Genomic DNA, 4922 nt, shown 5'->3' with positions numbered 1-4922 from the left:
GGGAGGGTGCGGGGCCGAGCGGGTCGCCGGCCGCCTGGGGTCGAGCGACCGTTTCTGCAGCACCTACTGTGCGCCGGCGGCCGGGGAACTGGCGTTTCCGCTTCCCTCCCAGCTGGGCCGCGGCTGCCCCTCCGGAGCCCGGGCCGGTCCCGAAGTCGCGGGGTGCGCCGGGGAGTGCGACGCCCCGCCCTTCCGATCCTGCAGTTGGATACTAACAATTACAAACTAACAATCAGGGCAACAAGCGAACCGCCCTGCTGCGCCGGGCCCGCCTCCGGGCTCCCGTGCCCCATCCCGTGGGCGCCCTGCCGTACCCGGAGGTGGGCACCGTGCGGTTCCCACTTTACACCTAGGGAAACTGAGGCGCGGACATCCGCTGACCTCTCAGACTGCCAACTAGGACCTAGCAAGGGTCCTCGGCCTTGGGGTGAAAGGCAGCAGAAGAGGGAGGTGGGGCCTAAAAGGGGAGGGGAGGAGAGGAATACCTGAGGGGTGCCTGGGGGTGTATTAGGAAAAGGGGGGTCCACCAGGACAAAGGCTCTGGGAGGGGACGGCCGGCTTCCACTGGAGCTGGCTCAGGCAGAGAGCAGGCGGCAGGGTGGGTAGATGGTAGGTTTGGGGACCCCCGCCTGTGACTCAGCCTCCCCTGTAGCCCCAGGCCCTGGCAGAGTAGGCACTGGGCAAAGAATGGGCGGGCCAGTGGTGAGACTGTGCCACTGAGGTTAACATGCTGGCTTCATTCCCCGTCTTGACCTTGGGGTACTGGATGCCCACTAGGCCTGCTACAGGTGGGAAACCGAGACAGGGCATTTCCCCAGGGCGTCCCCTCGCAGGCAGCGGGAGGTCTAGGCCTGGGGGACCCGAGTTCCTCCCCACACCCTCCTGACCCTGGGCTGGGGTGCCTGGGAGTCACCGCCCAGGCCATCGGTGGCATCGGGAGAAGCGGTGCCCCATTGCCCAGGTCCTTTTCGCAGACAATCAGCTAACCGTTGCTTTAGTCTTGGTAATTCTGATTTGTCACTAAACTTTCCAAGATTTTCATAAAGCCCCCTGCCAGTGAGGCTCCCCACCCCCAGGGATGCCCACTGTCCCCCCACAGCCCCCCACAGCCGGGATGCCCAGTGCTTCAATGGGCAGCCAGGGCCCTGCATGGCGCCCCCGGGGTCTTGGTGTGCAGCCCTTCACCACCCCAAAGGCCGGTGTGCTCCCGGCCAAGCCTGCAGTCCCCCAACACGGAGCCTTCCTGGGACTCCTGGGGCTCACACCACAGCCCTGTAAAACCCAGTGATGCCCAGGGTGCTGGCACCTCCCTTTCTTCTCTGCCCAATGCTAGGCCAGAAGGGCTGGAACCACAGCTGGCAGGAGAGACAGGCGCAACCCACACACAGCTTCCCTTAGGCTGCCAGGATGGGTCTTTATGTCCTCGTCCCCGTTTCTGACTGCTCTTCCCGACTCAGCCAGGAGCGGCGGGTGTGGGCTGGGGACCTGTGGCTGGAGCATGCTGGGTCCTTAGGGTGCCCGACCGGGGAAGCTGGGCCGTGTGGGACACTGGGCACCTCCCAGAGGGGCCTCCTGGGGAGGCTGGAAGTTTGACTTCTCAGTGAGCATGGCCGGCTGCAGGCAGCCTCCTGCCAGCTGGCATGAGAGGGGGAGGGGACAGGAAGTAGTGTGGCCAGGCACCTGCCCAACCCCCTTGTGACAGGAACCATTGGCATTTTCTCTGTGAAATCTCTGGATGCCCAAAGTGAAGGTGCTAAGCCGCCCAGGCCGTGGGGCCCGCCAGGCCCGGACACACAGAAAGACGCCAACAGCTCTAAAGAACGTCTGAGTCGGCAGGAGGTGCCTGGCCAACCCCGGAAGCCCAGGAGTGCCCGTCTGCAGCTGGCCAGGGCACTGGCTGAGACCAGGGTCTATTCCAGCCCATCAGCGGGAACAGGAGCCCCCCAGAGACCCAGCCTTCCCCGCCCCACCTCTGTGGAACTCTCCAGCCCACTGCTTTGTTCTGGGAGGCCGGGTTCGCCCAGCTGGCAGGGATTTGCTTGCTGGAACTGTGTCCACGGGCTGGGGGAGGTTGCGCCGACCCCAGGATTCCGGGCTGGGAGTAGGTGGCTGCTCGTGTAAAATGATACGTGGCTCTTGGACTCTGCTCCCCCCGCCCGGCCCAGAGGACAGGTGTCTCAGGCCAGTGGGAGAAGGGCAGTGGCCCCTCTGGGTGGCTGCTGGCTCCCTGCCTAGCCCCACTAGGCCGCCTGCACTGCTTGCCTGTCGCCTCCCTCCACTGCCCACCTCTCCTTTTCTTCATGCCTGCAAAGCTGCCCTACCTGCCCGCAGCCAGGCAGGGGCCGCAGAGTCCACGCAGCAGCAAGCGGGAGCTGGCTCCCCGGGCGGGTGGCAGTGGCTGTCCCTGCCAGGTGCCAACCTGCTTAAAGGCAGTGGACTTTTTGGGCTTCGTTAGGGCTGTCTCCAGCACCCCAAACAGCGCCCGGGCCTGGGGGCCCTGAGGGACAGGGAGCGGCCGGACGTGGACCTCCCAGGACGCAGCAGTTGACACAGGTCTCAGCCCGGCTGCCGGGCGGCCTGGCCAGGCCTCAGCGGAACAAGCCGACCCTTCCAGGCTCGGTGCCCTGGGCTCTGTCCACCTGGGGCCGTCTCGCAGGCCTCGGCTCAGTCCTGCGTCCTGGGGGGAAGCCCCCAGCCTCCTTTGCTCGTCCCCCCACGACTGCCCCCATGCCCCACCGCAGGGAAGAAGACAGGCAGGACCAGCAGCTGCTGGAGCACCGGTTTCCTCAAGCGAAAGCTTCATCTTAGGAGTTTTCAAGCAATTTCGCTCTCGAGAAGTGGCCAGGGCGGGAAGAGCCCTTTTCCAAAAGCGCCTTGGGCGGCCGTGCCCTCCTCAGCTGAGGTAGCCACCGACAGCCCCTGGCGGGACAGCAGTGGGGACCCCGTGTCGCTGGCCTGATGCCAGTGTCCAGCGACCCTCAGACAGCTGGGTCTGGGCCGGCCCCGGGCCCCGGGTTCCCGGGGCTCCCGCAGCCTCCTGGCCCCGCTCCCCACTCTTTCCTCGGCGCCTGCGAGGCACAGGCCAGCTACTCGGTGCTTCGCCCCTCAGCTGGGTTTCTCTGCCAGCTGGTCACGAGGAGGTGCGGGGCGGGCTCGCTGCGGAAGCAGGCCTGTGCCTTACTGCTGCCTGGCAGCCCCCCCCGAGGACGTGCACCCGGGGCGCTGGACTGGGGCGTCAGCCAGGCTGCTCCCCGGAGAGCCTGGCGACAAGAAGTGCCCCGTGGAGCAGCGCCAGAGGCCGAGGCGGCCAGGAGCTCACCTCAGTGGCTGCAGGCGCCCTTTGCGGGGACCGTCTCTCCTTCCCTCCCGCTCCTTCCTGCTCCTTTTATCTCAGAGATGCTTGTGGCCACTTTATAACACCCCCAGCCTGGAAGGCCTGGTGGCCCCTGGCCACGCAGCGGGCGGTCAGTGCCGGTTGCCGAGGGGCAGGCGAGCAGCGGCTGCGTGATGGGCTGTCCAGGGCAGCCTCCAGCTCTGTCCACCAGCTCCCGCCTGGAGCCCTCGCCCTGCCGGGAGGGCAGGGGACTGGCTCTCGCGCCTGGACCCTCTGGCTTGACCCCGTGGGTTCGGCCTCCTGAGCCAGGGTGGGGGCAGGGGGTCCCTTTTCCTCGCAGTGTCCGAGTGACCTGGCAGAGAAGCTGACCGTGCGGCCGGCGGAGACCCTGCCTGCAGACGGCCGGAGGTTCCCGCGCCTGAGGGTGGGGCCAGGTTGGGGCTTTGGGGCCCCCATGGTACGCCTGTGCTCTGCTCACAGTGTGGGCTCAGACGAGCTCCAGGGGCCTACTGAAGGCTCGCTCCCCCTTCCCTCTGCTCCCCCACCCCCACAGGTGTGACGCCCCATCCACGCCCAGGGCCTGGCAGGACCCTTGGAGCGGGGACACCGGCCCCCCCGGCCCGGACTGGAGCAGCAGCCAGTTGTCCAGAGCCAGCTGGGAACCGGCTAGAACTTGCTAGCGGAGGAAGGTCCCTCTGCAGGGAGGAGGCCGGCTGGCCTGGAGCTGGCCTGGACACACGCAGGTGGGAGAAGCCGCTCCCGCAGCGCCGGACCCAGGGCCCCCCGCTCCCGGGCCCCCCCACTCCACCTGCCCGGTGCCCGAAGCCCGAGGCCCCAAGGCAAGGCGGCTTCCACCCAGCCTGGTCCCAGGCACCGCGCCCCAGGGTGCCCAGGGACAGCAGTGACCTGCACCCCACACACAGCAAGGGAGAGGCGCTCTCACCGACTGCCCCCCGAAAGGGGGGTCCTCTTCCCTCCTGTTAGTTCATGGGCTTAAACAACAGAAAATGACTCCCCAACTGAGACCGGGGTGTGTGGGGCCCTCAGAGGCTCCAGGGAAGGGCCCCGCCTCTTCCAGCTTGTGGGGCCTCCGGGCTGGTGGTCAGTCAGTCGCTCCAGCCTCCACCTCGCCCCCAGCTGGCTTCTCCCCGCAACTGTGGAACCCCCTCTCCTTCCCCTCCTGACACCTTTCAGACAGAGATCAGAAGGCCTGCTCCTGCAAAGAACTTTCTGCAGGCCAGAGCGTGGCCCCAGAGCCCCCCTCCTCAGCAGCAGCCGTGTCCCCGCGTCACTGACCCCACCAGCGCCTTCCTCCGCTCAGCTCCGCCCCTGCTGGGCCACCACTTCCCCCACGCCAGTGTCCCGGCCCGCTCAGGCCCGAGCACCCCACATTGGGCCCTACCCAAAACGGGCACCCTGCCCATGCCACTGACCCCTCTCAGACGCCCGTGGGCCTCCCTGCCCCGCGGGTGACGGCAGACGGCTATTTCCAGGAAGGGCAGGGCGGGAGGAGAGCAAGAGGGAGAAGACGCCACTTTCGCAGAGCCAAGACTTGCTTCCGGCACAGGCGGCTGCCCCAGCCGACAGG

This window comes from Condylura cristata, unplaced genomic scaffold, assembly GCF_000260355.1.
Source record: "Condylura cristata isolate star-nosed mole 26May11 unplaced genomic scaffold, ConCri1.0 scaffold00015, whole genome shotgun sequence".
Classification (NCBI taxonomy): domain Eukaryota; kingdom Metazoa; phylum Chordata; class Mammalia; order Eulipotyphla; family Talpidae; genus Condylura; species Condylura cristata.
Note: the sequence above shows the minus strand (reverse complement) of the source record.